Source organism: Nannobrachium achirus (assembly GCF_963921795.1).
Source record: "Nannobrachium achirus genome assembly, chromosome: 5".
NCBI lineage: Eukaryota > Metazoa > Chordata > Actinopteri > Myctophiformes > Myctophidae > Nannobrachium > Nannobrachium achirus.
In genome coordinates, this window is record NC_137814.1 from 57,002,047 (window position 1) to 57,021,732 (window position 19,686).

Consider the following 19,686-nt stretch of genomic DNA (forward strand, 5'->3'; position numbering starts at 1 on the left):
AGGGACGGATACCGGCGGGGCCGTGCGACGCGCGATTCGAAAAGGTGCCGTTGGGATCCTGCGTTCTTGATATAAGGATACGGTTTCTTGTTTTAAAGAAATAGGCTCCTCCCACAAGTTTCGCAAGGCGATTACGTTGTCGCGTCACTCCCGAGATCGTTTGTGTTTCATTTTGAGCAGGTCGTTCCCCCAGAAAACCATGTTTTGGCACGAAACGGTTACGTTTAGCGCGTTTGTGGCACCCCCTAAGGGTCGAAGTGGAAATGCTTTTGGGGATTTGTTGAATATCCCACCCACGACTTGTGGTAAAAAAATTGTGTTGACTGGATGTTTCGTTTGTGATTTATGGCTATTTTTTGCTAAACGGCTCCCTCCCGCTAAATTTGGAAGCCTGTTACGGAAAGAAGCTATGGAGTATCGAAATATCGCTTGAATATGTTTATCGCATCGGTCCATAGAACATGTGTACCGATTTTTGTGACATTTGGAGAAAATATGTAGGAATAGGAGCAAAAAGTGTGTTTTGAAGAAAATTCAAAATGGCGGAAAATCTATCCTGACGCAAATGGGCGTGGCCTATATTGGGAGATGCGTTATGACCCAAGGAATCCAGGGAAAAAAAATTTAATTTTCCGACCTACGGTTCAAGAGTTATAAGCAAAAACGTAAAGTGAGCTGTTATAGCGCCACCATGAGGCAGACTGATGTAATTTTTTTTCATTTAATCCTTGTACGCATTATGAACCTCCTCTCCAAGTTTTGAAACTGTAGCCCCTATGGTTTGCGAGAAAAAAATAATTGAATGTGAGTTTTTGCATTTTCCCATTCAAGTCAATGGGGAAAATTAATTCACTAATAAATTAATATCAATTAAACGATACAACTTTTCTCTTAGCAAAGTACAAGCACACGATTCGCGATGAAGCCGGTCGATTTGACATATGGCGCGAGTGTGTGGCGCAAAAACTGTGGGCCGTGAAACGTGCCGAAAAAAAAGTTTATCTAGAAAGAATAAAGAAAGAAAGAAACGAGTGTGGTTGCCCGCCCCGCCCCGGCGCGAGCGGCGGGGATGCGCCTTTGGGACCCCGAGGAAAACCCCGGGGCCCGAGGGAGAGGACTTCTGGACGGATACCGTCGGGGCCGTGCGACGCGTGATTCGAAAAGGTGCCGTTGGGATCCTGTGTTCTTGATGTAAGGATATGGTTTCTTGTTTTTAAGAAATAGGCTCCTCCCACGAGTTTCGCCAGGCGATTGCGTTGTTACGTCGCTCCCGATATCGTTTGTGTTTTGTTTTTCGAGGGTCGTTCCCCCCGAAAAACGCGTTTTGGCACGGAATGGTTATGTTTTGCGCGTTTGTGGCGCCCCCTATGGGTCGAAATGGAAATGCTTTTGGGGATTTGTTGAATATCCCACCCGTGACTTGTGGTTAAAACTTGGTGTTGACTGGATGTTTCGTTTCTGATTTATGGCTATATTTTGCGAAACAGGCCCCTCCCGCTAACTTTGGAACCCTGTTACGGACGAACGGTACGGACTATCAACATATCGCTTGACTTTGTTTATCGCATGGGTCCAGAGATCATGTGTACCGATTTTTGTGACATTTGGAGAAAATATGTAGGAAAAGGAGCAAAAAGTGTGTTTTGAAGAAAATTCAAAATTGCGGAAAAATCGATCCTGGCACAAATGGGCGTGGCCTATATAGGGAGATGCGTCATGACCCAAGGAATCCAGGGAAAAAATAATTTTAATTTTCCGACCTACGGTTCAAGAGTTACAGGCCAAAACGTAAAGTGGGTTGTTATAGCGCCACCATGAGGCCGACTGATGTAATTATTTTTTGATTAATTCTTGTAATTATTATGAACCTTCCCTCCAAGTGTTGTAACTGTAGGCCTTACCGTTTCCGAGAGAAAAATACTGGAATGGGAGAATATTAGTGAATTAATTTTTCCCCATTGACTTATAATGGGATACTAATAAATTAATATCAATTAAACTATACAACCAATCTCTTAGCAAAATACAAGCACACGATTCCCGATGAAGCCGGTCGATTTGACATATGGCGCGAGTGTGTGGCGCAAAAACTGCGGGCGGTGAAACGCGCCGAACTTTTTTTTAGGACTAGAATGATAGTGTGTTGCCCTGTTAGGGCAACCACACTAACTAGAAAATGTGCAATTTGGGAAATTGCGAGTGTGGTTGCCTGCCCTGCCGCCCCTATGGGTCGAACTGGAAATGCTTTTGGGGATTTGTTGAATATCCCACCCGTGACTTGTGGTTAAAATTTGGTGTTGACTGGATGTTTCGTTTCTGATTTATGGCTACTTCTTACGAAACGGGCTCCTCCCGCTAACTTTGGAACCCTGTTACGGAAGAACGGTATGGACTATCGAAATATCCTTTGAGTATGTTTATCGCATGAGTCCATAGATCATGTGTACCGATTTGTGACATTTGGAGAAAATATGTAGGAAAAGGAGCAAAAAGTGTGTTTTGAAGAAAATTCAAAATGGGGGAAAATCTATCCTGACGCAAATGGGCGTGGCCTATATGAGGAGATGCGTCATGACCCAAGGAATCCAGGGAAAAAATAATTTTAATTTTCCGACCTACGGTTCAAGAGTTATAGGGCAAAACGTAAAGTGGGGTGTTATAGCGCCACCATGTGGCCGACTGATGTAATTATTTTTTTATTAATTCTTACAATTATTATGAATCTCCTCTCCAAGTTTTGAAACTGTAGACCCTATGGTTTGCGAGAGAAAAATACATGAATGTGAGTTTTTGTGATTCCCATTATAAGTCAATGGGGAAAATTAATTCACTAATAAATTAATAACAATTAAACGATACAACCTTTCTCTTAGAAAAATGCAAGCACACGATTCCCGATGAAGCCGATGCGTCATTCCTTGGGTCATGACGCATCTCCTCATGGGTGAAGGAGTCATTTTCTCCGGAATGGCTGAACGCACAGGAACCAGGGACCCCTCAAAAGATAGATCTCGGCGAGGTGGAGGCAGACAGGTGTGAGGCCCGGTCCGCGGCGAAACACGGCCGCGGTTTGCTATGACCACTAGGTGAGCAACTTACACAGTATAGCTTTAAATAATGACAAATATTAGTCTACAGCCTATATTCTATAGGGAAGGGGTTCCCAAACTTTTTTGTCTCAGGGCACCCCATGAATATTCTTTCTCATCCGAGACACGCACCCTTACATTATATCATCATTGTCGGGTGGAAACCTTGTCCAAAACCTTCTTTTTTTGAGTTAATATTTTAAAAACAATTTAAAATAGTGAAAATAGCTCATCTACAAGCACACTGCTTGTAGATGGGCTATTTTCACTACTTGTGTGACACTTTTGTATGATGAACTAGGGCTTTTATTTTACCAAAAAACATAGACATTTGAAACTTGGAGATACAAGGTTTTTGCCTGACAGTGATGATATTGATAATTTTCACTCCCAGCACCTTATATTTATAGCATATTTTAGCGATTATGTTTTGAGGAAAACATTGAGATAATAGCCATTTTGGTTAGAACTGACTGAAGATAACTTTGTACTTCAAGTTTAAATTCATACTAAATTATCATTATAAAGTAAATTCCAAATATTATCGAATTATCTCGCGGCACCCCTGGACTGCCATCACGGCACCCCAGAGTGCCCCTGTTCTAGGGTGATGTGGCGACTATAGATGTGAGCCTCTAGAACATTTAGGATAGGAAAAATATATAAATTAATTAACCACTTAACCACTATTTCAAATTGGGGTATTTTTTTGTTTGTTTCATACTTGAAATGCATATCGGTTCTTAATATTGGTTATCGGCCTCTTTGATCACAACAAATCGATATCGAGATCGAATATGAAAATCCCATATCGGTCAACCCCTAGTATATATCAGAACAAATGGTCCCAGGATATTGTGGGGACCCAGATTCAAAACTCAACCAACACCAGACAAATGGACAGTTCAAGCCACTTATGGGCACGTTTATTTAGAATAAAGCAGAATAAATCAACAGCAGCGGGGCCTCGCTCCGATAAATGCAAGTACTTTAACAAACAGAAAGTATGTCGTTTTCTTAAACGTTTCAGAATAACTCAGGTAAACATTTGTTTAGGATCAGCCGCTTACTAGGCAGAGCAAAGTCAAATAACTTAGGCGAGTATAAGTACAATTAAAGCTCTCCCCGGCCCGGGGCGGATTGATACTTGCAAGTGTTTTCAGTAGTAGTAGCGTTATGTTTCAAGGCACAATTTCAAAGCCGTCACACTCAAGGGCAGTGCGCTATCAGTACATAATGTTTACAGGCACAGTTCCAAAGCCCTCGCACCCTCCATCGTGCGGCTCTCCATTCAACAGCTCAGCGTCTCCTATTTTGCCTGGTGAAAGACAGATACGTCGGGTTAGTATTGCATTCCTCTGTATTACAATTAGGAGCAGAACATGTGGAGTGTAAGTTGGGCAGTAACGAATTACTAATAATATATTACTGTAATATTATTACTTTATCCAGTAACGAGTAGTGTAAGGTATTACTCTGCCAAAAACGGTAATATGTAACGCTTTACTCTGCCAAAAAAACACCTCGTTACTCCGTTACTTGTGCCTCACTGGCAGGAGATCATAGCAGCGCATGCAGCTGCTTAATTGACGGTCGTTAACTTCTTTTGAAGTTCTCTGAGAGGCGAGCCTAGAGGTCAACGTGACACAGCTGCGCAGCGAGTCGTAGATTGCATCGAGAGAGAGATAGAGAGAGAGAGAGAGAGAGAGAGGGTGCACCGAGAGAGAGAGAGAGAGAGAGAGAGAGAGAGAGAGAGAGAGAGAGAGAGAGAGAGAGAGAGAGAGAGAGAGAGAGAGAGAGAGAGAGAGAGAGAGAGACTCATTTACTTACAACGACACAAGCTCCCGTGTGTCTCACACACAGGGAGTAGTTTCTCTTCATCTCCGTGGTGCTGGATTGTTTTTCAATGTACAGATGCTCCTAATAAAGTAGGCTGCTTTCTGACTATCCCTTTATTCTTAGGGAAAGACCATGGGTCAAAATTAATGACAGTTTTAAATTTCTTGTAAATGCACTGATCACAGCTGTCAAATAAAGCTTGTTTGGTTGATTGGAGACTTATTTTTCCAATAAATTGGATTATGTTCTAAAAGGAGCTGGCTAAACAGATTGTGTCGTTGTTCCCTACATCTCTTTTCTTTTGCGGGGTAAAAAAAAGGAAAAAGTAATATAACTTAATATATTATATATTACTCTTGATTCCAAGTAATAAGTAATATAATATTATTACTTTTTCCAAGGAGTAATAAGTAATATGTAACGATTACTCTCCTAAGTAATATTGCCCAACACTGAGTGTAACTCAAGAACTAAAGCATTCTTACCGCCAGTAGCCCGACCGCCAGCATAGTGAGTCAGTACAGACTGGAGTCGAGGAGGCTCTTTTGTTTGGCCAGAGGACCCAGCCCTGAGCAACGCAGCTGTGCTCAGATTAAGCTGATTGAACAGGTAATTCGGCAGGTACCGCCCTTCTATTACCTGTCCCAGGGCTGGGCGTCGTCTCTGAGAGCCAGCTCTCCTCCCTCTCCACTGACTCAGTGTGCTGTGGGGCTCACCTGTGAGGCGGTTGCCTAGCGACAGTCCACAATATATTGCACAAAAAACTAAATTGAGAACATTTGTTATGATAAAAAGCAGTTATGCTTGTGAAAAGTATGTGAAAACATGAAAACATGTGAGGTATATTTATTTTGTTTTGGCATTTTCTTTTCTTTTCTTCCTTTTTCTTTTCTTTGTATTATTATTGTTGTGCAGTCTCCAATCTCCAGTGATTGAATGTGGTATTGTTTATTCATGTTTGGTGTCTTATAATCCTTAGTCTTGGAGGATTTAACTTGATATGTGGGCTTTTGGAGACATGGGTAACCCCCTCCATTTTTTGCCTCTGGTTACCCATACTTGTAGCCTGATTTCAGACTCAGCGCTGGAGCTTGAGTCTGACATTGTCCCCATTGTAAGCGATTTCTCAAACTGGTTCACAGCTTTAACGGGTCCCTGATTCGCTTGTCTCGTTAGACCCACCCCCACCTCCGAGGCTCTGACTCTCATTGGCCTGGTACTGCCTTATACCAGAGAAACTATAGGTTCATATTACAACACCAGAACAAGAAAAGCAGTCCGCTCAGAGAGTGGGCGGGTCTATGGTTTGGAGCCAGGCAACCATACTTGTACAACTTCCTTCTACTCAGATTCTGAGCTGGGCTGACTTCTGGCCCAGAGATATAAAGGTTTCTGCCCAGAAATTCTTCTCGCACCCCTAGTGGAGAAAAAAAGAACTTCTGGGAACTCAAATTATATAATCCCATAAGGGATGGGTCTTTTTGACAAGACACGGAAATAAAAATTCATTCATTCATTCATTCATTCATTAATTCGCTCACGCACTCACTCACGCACTCACGCACGCACCCACGCACGCACGCACACACACACACACAATTTGTGCGTGCAGACAGACAGTTGGTGTACAAACAGTTAATGTACACAGGCGATTAGATGACAGACAGACAGACAGACAGACAGATCATGTATATCTAAATATCATCTACATTATCATTTGAGGTCAGGATTAAACACTTTTTCACAATATGTTCATATAGTAACATGACCCACATGGAGATTCCATGGTTTAAGGGGTTAAAAAGTAAACATTTAGAGATCAAATGAATCATTGTAAATGTATTGTAATGAATGACATGTTGTTTATTTCTACAGGTTCTGGTATCCTGGTCACCCTACAGGCACTACAGGAGATGACTGTGTTCTCTATATTAATTATGGAGGGTCTAATAGAGGATGGGCTGACAGTACATGTTCTTACTCTACCCGTTGGATGTGTGAAAGAGTTGTTCCGTGAAATCCTCATGGTCACTGTATCACCTCTGTACTGAAACATGGATTAATATCAGTGCTTAATTTGTGCCGGATCAAGCCGGATCTTGTTCCGGTACCTCACTTTTTCTGACCGGCACCTATTTCATTGGATCCGCCACCTATTTGATTTTGAATCAAGGATCCGGGACCTTCCCTGTCAATAAAAATCTACAAATAAACTGTTTTTTTAATCTATGTTCTCTCTGTTTTATGTTGTTCTGGTGTGACCCTTGTTTGATAATTTTTTAAATATTTGTATGCGTTTTAATCTGAAAAACAAAATAGGGGTTTGACAAACATCAATCACGTGATGACACAGGTTCACGCAACTAGTTGTTTTGTTTCCGCCTCGGTCGCACGCTGCACTGCCACACTGCACAGGGAGTTTACCATGGAGTTTACCGGGCAACAAAACAATACGCAAGCAAGCGGCTGCTAAAATGTCAAAGCGACAGACTAAACTTTAACGTTCTTCAAACCAGTCGGTCAGCCAGACCCCAAACAGGCCAAAGTTATTTCGGCAGATAGCGACAGGCCGACAGCACAGCAGCAGCGGGGCTCTGTGCTGTAAACAGCGGCACAGATGAGGAGGAGGAGGGGGCAGCCACTGGCATGATGACACCCGATGACCAGCACGGGGAACGAGAGGAGGAGGATGAGGAGGATAAATCAGAGAGTGAGGACGAAGGAGGTGGTGAGGAGGACAGGACAGCAGCGACAGGTGAAAGGGGGCTCCTCAGGGGGGATTTGGACCGAGGCTCAGTTCAATGCCATAAAAGGCTTTTAAGCACACGTTGTTAACTTGCATTTATCTTGTGCATTGTTATTGATTTAGAGCCATGAGTAAATGCTGTGAATGAGTGTAAAAATGTCCCATCGCTGTGTGTGTGTGTGTGTGTGTGTGTGTGTGTGTGTGTGTGTGTGTGTGTGTGTGTGTGTGTGTGTGTGTGTGTGTGTGTGTGTGCGTGCGTGCGTGCGTGCGTGCGTGCGTGCGCTGATGGACAGTGAATGGACAGAGAAGTGAGAGAACGTGTCACCCAGTTTAGGCTTGCTTTTTTAAAATAAAACTTCCAGTCCTAATTATAGGCTATGTCCCCTCCATTGAAGGGAAACTACATTAAATGAAGACTGGAGGACAGGAGAGCCAGTGAGAGTACTGTGAGACAGGAGGGGGGAGACCTTTGTGACGATGAAGAACTCATAGAACTTGCAACATCTCTGGAAAAAGATGTCATGTGTCTGAATTTGCAAGCATATAAAGAGGATTCAGTTAGTCATGGACAAAACACACGTGAACAAGAAAAGGAAATGCATCCTTGTTACACAGGACAATTAATCAGATTGAATCTGAATCTGCTTTTGTTGGACTGGACATTAGTGATATTACTGTTGTACACTGATATTTTGGTTAGCAACAGTGAGTTTGGCACTTTGGCTGTGTGTGCAGTGTTCTTACAAATACATTTTCACTTTACTATTTTGATACACCACACCTCTGTTGAAACAGATAAGATAATTATTCTATTGCACTGTGCAGTAGTGCTGTTTATATATGGTCATCTATGTTTTTGTCCTTCCAAATAGAGACTTTTTTGGCTTCTGTGATGCTTTATTGTTGACAGTGATATATACTGTATATATATATATATAGTTAATGTGTTAATGAAAATGTACACCGGGTGTGCGTGCGTGCGTGCATGCACGCGTGTGCGCGCGTGTGCACGTGTGTGCATGTGCGCGTGTGCACGCGAAACCTAGGATCCCCCACCTTTTCATTGACAAATTAAGCACTGATTAATATCATTGTTAAATCAACACTGAAACATGGATTATCATTGTTAAATCAACACTGAAACATGGATTAATATCATTGTTTAATATACACTGAAACATGGATTAATATCATTGTTAAATCAACACTGAAACATGGATTAATATCATTGTTAAATCAACACTGAAACATGGATTAATATCATTGTTAAATCAACACTGAAACATGGATTAATATCATTGTTTAATAAACACTGAAACATGGATTAATATCATTGTTTAATAAACACTGAAAGTAAAACATGGATTAATATCATTGTTTAATAAACAGAGGTCAAATAAAGGTTTTACCGTGTTCAATCAGTCATTATTGTAACATTATTATTACCATTGTTTTTATGTACATCAGTGGTTCTCTAAATGAGGTCCGGGGACTCCAAGGGGTCCTTGGAGGCGTGTCACAAATGTGACACGCTGTCAGCTTGTAGATCTGCTATTTTTGAACAACGTTTTTAATTTCTTAAACATCCCCTACACTGGAACAAAATGTTCACATGTGTTTCTGTGGCCAAACACACTTTTATAAAAATGCATATTTTATATACATTAATTTGCATTTATAGAAATATTATTGTAGGCCTATATACATTAATTTGCATTTACAGAACTATTTTATATACATTAATTTGCAGAAATGTATATAAATATTATTTTATATAAATTAATTTGGGGTCTCCTAATATGCCGTAGTAAAATCAGTGTCATACATATTGTGAAGAAAACCTGGAGACTGTCATTCAGTAATTGGGTTTTATGATCAAAATACGAACATTATAATGTTTAATAAGGAAAATGTGAAACTTTCCACGGTTAAGACCAAGTCTTGCCTCCGTGTACAGACATGTTGATGAGCCCTGGTCTCGGAAGATGCTCATGGATTGCATGGAATCTGGGAAATTGTGGGGTTTGGATAATTATGGAAGGTTAAGCTGGTCGCACACTGCACTGCGTTTTCTCGTTTCATTTTGGAAATCCTCGAAAGCATTTTTCAGGCCAAGAAGAGAGAGCAAAGAGAGAGGGAGCAAAAGACCCAGTGGTGACCGGGCGGCAGTGTGCAAAAAGTGAGGTTGATTTATTTATTTACGCGCTTCGAAATCCACCCTGATATTCGGCCCGAAAAACACAGCAGTGTGCAAACCTCTATTCAGAAACACCTCTATTCAGAAGATTGACTTCCATTATTCTAAATAGAGGTCTGACCTAACCCCTAACCCTAACCTCAGTGGGGGTATTTATGAATAGGGGTGTTTCTAAGTGGGGGTGTTTCTGAATAGAGGGCTGCCCCAGTGCTGAAGACCTTAAGATGGTGTTGAATGAATCCAGACAGAGCTTTGAACAGGAGTGAACGGAACATGTTTTTTACCCTCAGTAGGGGTGGGCAATATAATCGATATGGCAATACAACGCAATAGTTTATTTGCCAATACTGTATCGATACTTCAGGCAGTAGTATGGCGATACTTTGAAGAAAATAAAATATGTTCTACACTCCGCTGCCTCTAGATGTCGCTGTTCTATAGTAGCTACTTCCCCTTCCCACGGTTCAGTGAGTGAGGTCTCTCGAGAAAATGGCTGCAAACAACAAGAACAACATTAGAGCAGCTCCTTCCGCTTTTAAAGCTGATATATCACAATAGTATCGAAATAGTATCGTATCGCAAAGATTCACAATATATCCTGATACTATTGCATCGTGACCCAAGTATCGCGATACGTATTGCATTGCGAGAATCTTGCCAATATCCACCCCTAACCGTCAGACCTTTTTTTTTGTAGAAATCCACAAATGGCAGCAAAGCAAAGCGCTCCATTCCCATTGAAATGCATTGTCAGAATGTGTCCTCATGGTAGAATGAGAAAGAGCAGTGACCCTGGCCTTACAAGGTAAAGTCTGGAATTCAAAATGTACTTCAGTAAAAGTACTAAAGTATCGGTATCAAAATGTACTTAAGGTACCAAAAGTACCTCATTGTGCAGAATGTCCCATTTGACAAGTTTTCAAGTGTACAAAATGTCTAAAACTCCTCAAATAGCAAAGCTACAATGTGAGGCATTGTGAGCTTGTAGATCTGCTATTTCGGCCATCTCAAATGGCCGAAATGTATATGGGCTAAAGTGGTTAACTCATTCTGAGCCCAGGACATTAACGGATTAGGGGGTCCAGAGTGCCCCCTCCCGGCCCCATTAACGGCCGCTGTCTTATTTTGAAGGCCAGAAGTCTAGACCGGAAGTACTTCCGGTCTGACGTCATCGGATCGTGCGACGGAACCGATCATTGTTTACGTGGTGCCATGCTGGATCGGCTCGGAGATACTCACCATGTGTTTTATAAACTTCCATCTGCCTCCATCTTCGCTTCTAAAGTGTAGTTTTGAGATAATGGACATTAAAGATGAGATTTCCCGTCCACCTCAATGTTACAGGCTGACTATTGTGTGCTCGTGGAGCCGTGATGATGACAAATCAGCGCGGATTTCGTCTCCGGAGCGTCGGCCATTGTACTCGGTATTTTTACTCGCCGTTACAGTAATAGATTACTTTTCGCGCGATATCGCGTGAATGGCACTATAAATACTCTATTACTTTTCACGCGACATCCCGTGAAAGGCGCTGATTGAGTTAATATATGTTTTGTAATAATGATTTAAATCTACAAAGTAACTAAAGGTTTCAAATAATTGCAGTGGAGTAAAAGTACACTTGAGTAAATGTACTTAGTTACTTTACACCTCTGGCAAATACAGTACACAAAGAAACAGGATAGAAAAAGTTCTGCAATATTAGAGGTCCTGGTAGGAGATAAAACCATCAGTACTAGAGGTCCTGGTAGGAGATAAAACCATCAGTACTAGAGGTCCTGGTAGGAGATAAAACCATCAGTACCAGAGGTCCTGGTAGGAGATAAAACCAGCAGTACTAGAGGTCCTGGTAGGAGTTAAAACCATCAGTACTAGAGGTCCTGGTAGGAGATAAAACCATCAGTACTAGAGGTCCTGGTAGGACATAAAACCAGCACTATTATCATAGGACATCAAGACAAAGAAAGAATCTTTTTTTGTCAGAAGTATATTTGCATTAAGTACCAAACAACATGTACAGCAGGCATTACAAATGGTTTCTTTATGCCTGTAAGTATAGAAGTTATTGCTAAATAGTGTTGAAAATAATTACATATTTACAGGAGAGAAGTTAAAGGAGTAGTTCACCCCCAAAATGACTTATTTTCTATTGATTACTCACGCCATGGAGACTTTAGTTCAATAATATTATTAGTTTTTTGTCGCATTCCTAAGACAATAATTTGATTACAATAAATGTACCCCCATTGATTCCAGATGGGACCCAAATGCATGTGGGTCCCCATCCGGAATCAATGGGGGTACATTTACTCAAATACAGTTTTTTTTTGTCTCTGGAATGCGACAAATACAAAATAATATTATTGAACTCAAGTCTCCATGGCATGAGTAATCAATATGAAATAAGGCATTTTGGAGGTGAACTACTCCTTTAAAGAATAAAACGACTACGAACTGAGAAATGGTTAAACTTTAACAAAAATGTACAAAAGTTTTTTTTCAATCAAACATGGCTTGGTTTGGTGTGAGAGGACGGCTTTAAACTACAGTATAAACTACAGTGTGATATACAGTAAAAACACAACCAAAGAATAAACGATAAACTACAACAATAAGCCATTAAAGGGGGCCTGTCACCTAAAGGGTTACTGTCACTTTAAGAATCATCTTAAAAAACAAGTTAATATTTGTATGATGTCATTGTGGGGATGCGCAATTATAAGCCAATCAAATTAATTGTCTGTATAGCCTGACTGTATGACTACTTACTGTACTGGTCAGCTGTTGTTGGGCAGATTACACTGAGACTGTTTCAGACTGTTTCAGGATGCACACTGGAGAGAGACCACATGAACTATTGTATCATACTATTATAATTTCGGGGCGTGACAGCGGACCTTTAACTCAAATCTCTGCATCTGGGGGTCCCTGGAACAAAACATTTTTAGATGATGGGGGTCCGCAGCCAAATGCATGTAATTAGCCCTATTCACGACCCGCCCACCCAGCAAATTTCTCAGCATCCCCCGGGTGCTGACATCAATTTAGAAGGGGAAACTATAACAGAAATAGCTGGACTTAGAGCCAACAAATCATAATTTCGAACGGTAAAGTAAACTAGAAAATATTGTTCCTTCGAAACAATTGTGGGCTCGCTTCAAGCCAGAAAACAATGGCTATAAAAGTACAAAATGTCAAGATCGCAGGCAGTGCGACGTTACTGACGTCAAAGTTTGGTCCATTTTGTTCCAAAAATGTGTTGTGCAAAAGTCGACCCGCTGGTGGCGCTATAACAGGCCAATGTAAGAAGGGTGGTATCTGTTCCTTGACCTATTGGGAATGTGCTTTGAAGATTTCACGCACATTGCAGGCTGTGTTCATGATTTGAGGTGTTTTTGGCTTTGGCCACTTTATCGCTGCTTGCAGCTATATTTTCTTTTTTTTTTTCGGTTGAGATTCTGAAATTTTAACTCCCCCAAGTCCCCATCTTTAAACCAATCCAGTGACTTTGGTGCAGGTCTGAGCTTGGATCAGATAGTGAATAAATACCATAATTTATCTATTTCCCCGTTTCATTTGATGGCCTTCCTGCCCTAGCCCAAAGAAAGTCTCAGCAAGAAGGGACACCGACGTGTTTTTGGCGTCCACTGCGCCACTCTCGGTGGCAAAACTACCACCGGAAGTTTGGTGAATAACATTACGTCTATGAGCTTCGGCTCGGACAGCTCATGAACAAAAAATAATTCTGAACGATAGAGACCTTTATAAAACACTCAGCTCAGGAATATAAAAGACAACATGTCACACATTGTTTTGTGCTGTGTTGCTTTTCGGTGAGTACACTGTATAACATTATAGAGGCATCTAAAGAGCACAATTTACGTTTCTGAGCTAGATAGTATCGCGAGACTCTCCACCATTCCCTGTCTGGAATCCAAATCTCGCGATAGCTCCGAGACAGAAACGGCCGCCGCCGCTGTTTAGCTGCCTCAATAACATTATGTACCGTGCACATCGAAAAGCAAGTGATTGTAAAAATACCTGTGATATGTCTTCTTTTATATTCCTGGAGCGATTATACAACAAAGGTCTCAATTGTTTAGAATTATGTTTTGTTCATGAGCTGTCCCAGCTGAAGCTCATAGACGCAATGTTATTCATCGAGCTTCCGTTGCAACTTCCGCCACCCAAAGTGTCATGGCGACGATGGCGTATGGCCCCATGGTAACTGACCACGCCCATGCGTCCCTTCCTGCCTAACCTTCCTTGCCCTAGCCTGGCTCCAGCCAATAGACCCGCCCACTCTCTGAGTGAACTGCATCTCTTGGTCTGGATGTGTCATATGACGTGTCTCTTGCTACCGAAAGCTTCTCAAACCGACCGAAACCGACCAATGAAATCAATGCAATGCGGAGGAGGGGTGCGTCTAACTTTTGAAAATCAACAGAAACAGTGGAGGGAGGGGTGGCTGCGTGGATCACCAGAGTTCTTAATTGCTCCCTTTGAACTTCAAAAGGGCTCCGAACTGCAGTCATTGATTGAGCCATACAGGTGTCGAATAGCTCGTTAGTGATTCTCTCTAATCAATGAAACATCAAAGACAATGACCTGTTTGGTGCATGTCATTGAGGGGAGGGGGAGGAGGGAATGTTTTGTGTGCAAAAGTCAAACACAACCCCTCCCACCAGATTTCTTGTGATTGGGAATTTCAAATTTTAAATCCCCTCCCCTTTTCAATCAAATAGAATGGCCACAAGTTCAGACTCAAGCCCCAGCGTAGAGTCTGAAATCAGGCTATTCCTGCCCTGGCATTTGGCCTTTGTGCCCTCAAAGAAATGGACAACACCAAAGGCCAAGCGGTCTTGCCCCTAAAATGACGAAATTCCAGGCCTGGCGGCAGATATAGTTTTTGTCTCGTAGCTATCGCGTGATACTAGCTAGTTCAGAAACTTACTTTGTGCTCTTTAGATACCTCTATAAAATTATACAGCATACACACCAAAAAGCAGCACAGCAGAAAACAATGTGTGACATGTTTTCCTTTATATTCCTGATCTGAGTATTTTATAAAGGTCTCTATCGTTCAGATTTTTTTTTTTTCATGGGCTGTCCAGCTGGCTCTCATAGACTCAAATGCAGGGGTCCCCAAATTATTTTGTGGGGTCCCCAGATGATTAGCTTAATGTATTTTTTCCCTTCTCACTCAATGGTAAACAAATCAACACACAGTATAATTGTATATAAGGTATCTGCACATTTATAAAGTGACAATTTAACTCATTCTGTGCCAAATGCCAAAATGGCTCCAAGGTAGCTGTGCCAGGATTTTGTATGTTTTTCTTTACTATGCAATGAAAAAAAAAATGATTTTTTTTTTTTTTTTTTTTTTTTTTTTAATTCCCCACAGAAACAGACACAGTTGTTGTGATTCAGTGGCAAAAAAAAATGTCAATCAGACAAATGGTTCCAGAGATAGAGCTGTTTGAATGAAAAAAAGTGTCCATCCACTAGAATGGACAGAGTCTCCTCTCCTCTCCTCTGCCTCTCTTCTCTCTACCTAGAGATTAAAGACAAAACTGATCTCACAAATATCCCTTCAGCACCAAGTTTTTAATAGCCGGGGACCCACAAGCCCAAAAGCCCAAGGAATAGGGTAGGACATGTCATTCTGTGTCCACAGAATGAGAGGCCTGCTCTGCCGGAAACATCGCAAAAAAAAGTTATGGCCATTTGGATATTCACTGTCCCATTGACTCCACTAGATTTAAAAAATAAAATACATGTTCTTTAAGTAGCATGTGAGGGGTCAAACTAGGGGTTCTTCATGATTCTGAATCCATTTCAAGCATTTGTTTTACATGAAAAACATTCCTTGGGTTAACTTTCAGCAGCCCAAAACTGTGAAAAGTGGAAAAAGGTGATGACTCATCACTTTTCATAGTATTTGGGGGGCCGAAATCTAGCCCAAGGAATGTTTTTCATGCAAAACAATGCTTGCAATGGATTCAGGATCATGAAAACCCCAAGTTTGACCCCTCACATGCTAATTAAAGCAGACCTGTTTTCCTTTTTTAAATATTTCTAGTGGAGTCAATGGGACAGTGAATATACAAATGGCCATAACTTTTTTTCGCGATGTTTCCAGCAGAGCAGGCCTCTCATTCTGTGGACCTTAATGACCGAACTAATAGATAAAACAGAAATAAAAAGTACGGCAGAAAATCACATGTCCCCTCCCATTTTGGTGACTGGGTCCCCGGCTATAATAACTATAGTCTGGAGTATAATTTAGGCTTCTCCTCTCTTTATGTGTGAATACGTGTCAACAATAATTGAACTAGTCTGGATGGAAACACGCATAGGGTATTTTTTTCTTCTTCTTCTTAATCCTTGAAGGATGTATTTTAAAATACTGCCAGGTGCCAAGCTGAAATATCTCCTATCTATGGAGTTAATTTTTAACCCTTTCTTACACAAATCCGGACTTAAAATACACCCTTCAAGAAAAGAGAGAAAACATTCACACCAACAATTTAGTGAAAAGAGAAGTATAGACGTCAGCTTTTGCATTTTTTTGTCAACATTTTAGAGAAAAATAGGTACATTTGTCTCAGTAGCAGGTTGTTTCCTTCAAAAGTTACTTCCTTCATCCTAAACCCTTACAGGTTTCTTTGACGGTCATTAGTGCTCAAAGGGCCCCCAAAATGATATGTATTTGGCCACGGACCCCCATCTCAAAATAGTTTGTACCAGGGACCCCCACGCCAGAAGCAGAATTTGAGTTGCAAATGTTCGCTTTAAAAATACTTATGGTATATTAAAAGATTTGCACAAAATTGCTGTGAGCTTTCATCTGTAATGTGTGGTTGTTCCTTTGGGGGAACGTTAGCCAAATATTGCAGATCTACAAGCTTGCAAAGTTGCAATGCGAGCATTTGCGAGCTTGTAGATCAGCTTTCTTTGGTGAATTTATAGTGTGCACAGGGGTGAAATGTGGTCAAAGTGCAGAGGCAACTCGGGTTCACAAAAGAGGTAAATGATTAACCCATTTAGAACGGGTACACAGTATTGTGTATCATTATTTTATGCTTTTTTAACTATTGAAAAATAGCAGATATACAAGCTCGCAGCGAGCTTGTAGATCTGCATGCTATTTTTGAAAAATCTTGAAAATTAGAATTTTGACCCAATTCTAGTGTCTTTTGATTCCTTCTAAGATTTTTTGAAAATCCTATGTTTCTATGTCAGCAATCTGGCCAGCCATTGTCAAAGAAAAGGTCATTTTCACTTCAATGGAGCTTAGTGTGTCTGTTCTTGAGAGACTACTATGTCAGTGGTTCTCAAACCTTTTCATGTGAAGGCCCCCCAAAATGATATTTGGCCACGGACCCCCATCTCAAAATATTTAGTTCCAGGGACCACCCAGAAGCAAAATTTGAGTTACAAATGTTCGCTTTGAAAATACATATATTCAAAGATTTGCACACATTTTCAAAAATAGCAGATCTACAAGCTCGCAGCGCTGCGAGCTTGTATATCTGCTATTTTTCACTGGTTAAAGCATTCAATTATTCTAGGCCTAAATGGTTAACTAGATGTGGCCTCTCATCAGGCTGCACACCTGCTGCTCATTCCTGATTGCAGTTGCAGCCCCGCCCAACAAGCATATAAAATCTGCTTTCTGCTCTAAGTTCAGTTTCACTCAGACAGACACACCCAAACAATGCAGCTGCTGCAGCACACTGACCGTGTAATTTTGTTTTCGTTTGGTTTGGAGATTACTGGCAGGCAGTCGTGTCAGGCTTGTTTGATTTTTAGCTTTGTGGAATTTCTGGTTAGGGAGAGCAGCTAGGACGACGGTCCTGTATAATAATAAATACAACTTTATTTGTAGGCCTATAGCACATTTCATGACATGAAATGTAGCTCAAGGTGCTTTACAGAGCAAAAACGAAGCACAAGTGCTAAACATAGTAAAAGTATAGAGGCCTACTGTAGCTCCTTTCCATTATTTTAATTTTGGTTGGCATCTCCAGGCACTTCCCCCTTCTTTTCTTGATAATTGACTCCTGACTCCTGAGTTTGATCCTATTAAAAAAGGCAGAAACCTGCCATCATGTCTGCCCTTATCAACTTATCATTTCGAAGTTTTAAACATGGACAATAATGGCATATGAAGAATGTGAATGTCTTTGTGTAGTCTCACCGAAGACTGCTGTGGAGTCATTCAGAGTAGTGCCAGCAGGGTTAATTGATTGGCAGGTGCTCCTGATGTCTAAGAACCTCTCTTCATCTGTCCGGGTCAGCATCATAACATTCCCAATACTCTGCTCCTTTTGAAAAGAATATTTCAAAAATGTTCCCTCACACACATGGTCTAGTTGAGTGCAGTCCAGGTAAATTAGGCTTGCCTCCTTAAGTTAAGCTTGCTATTCTAATAATGCTGATACCAATATCTCCCCCCGCAAAAAAGTAATTATTGTCCACTGATACTATACAGAATGTGCTGTGTAATAGCTGTTGGATGTGGCATAAATGGCACACGTCATTCCTGTCTCGAATCATGTCCACAGAATTATAGTCTAAGTGTAGAATAATAGATATGACAATACAGCCTAAACTAAACCTATAGCTAATGCATGTTGCAACATTAAACCACAAAATGTTCAGTTGTCTCTTCACCCTCAGTCACCAACACATCATGTTTCCTCACAACATAGAAATGCATAAAATGATACAGGCCTAAGCCACAACACCCTAACCGTGTTGATATTTGGTGTAGTTGAGTAACTGCACCATCTAGTGGCTGAATGTTTCCACGGGAAATCCTCTCATCTATAGTATAATTTTGCGAATGTCTGTCTGAGTGAGTGAGTGTCTGTCACAGCGTTTCTCCTCAGTGGCTGGAGCAATTGATCTGAAATCGCATCACCATTAGCATATGAACACACCTGACATAACTGTGAAGCCCGTTTGTCACTTTCACAAATCGTATGCAGGCAACATGTTTAACCAGCTCTCTCTCTGTGTGCGCGTGTGTGTGTGTGTGTGTGTGTGTGTGTGTGTGTGTGTGTGTGTGTGTGTGTGTGTGTGTGTGTGTGTGTGTGTGTGTGTGTGTGCAGGCAGGCAGGCAGGCAGGCAGGCAGGCAGGCGGGTGTGTGCGTGGGCGGGCGGGCGGGCGGGCGGGCTGGGGGGGGGGGGGGTAGCCATTAAACGAAACGGGTATTTCTTACATTGATGCTCCTACATATTATCATGCAAGCACCAGTTAAAGTTACTTTCCATCCCTCATATACTGTATGCACAGTGCACATCCCATAACCCACACACTGCAAATCATTTTGGAGCTCATATCTTTGAACGGGTAAGGGCTAGTTAGTATAGACTCACCATTCAAAATAATTTGAATGAAAACTTGTTCTGTGACCATATCATATTGGTTGTTAAATTCTCTTGAAACAACATATCTTTGGCTATAAGCACCCCTTGTTAAACATTGTCCGAAGATTCTGACTACATCATTTCACAAATAGAATCATCAATGCACAAGTTTAATTTTAAAAAGTTATCAAATGTCTCAAATACAGTAAATGTCTGATTTGACCACTCACTATGAGATAGGTAGCCAAATTCTTTTGGGCCAGAACTGGCCCGCATGCAGCAAGCCGGGAAGACCGTATTTGGCCCGAATCCGGTTGCCGGACTTGGGCCAGATCTGGCATGAATGACGGCCCAGAATCAGCCTGAATCCGGTTGCCGAACTCGGCTGCCGAAACTGGGCCGATTCTGGCCGTCATTCATGCCAGATCTGGCCC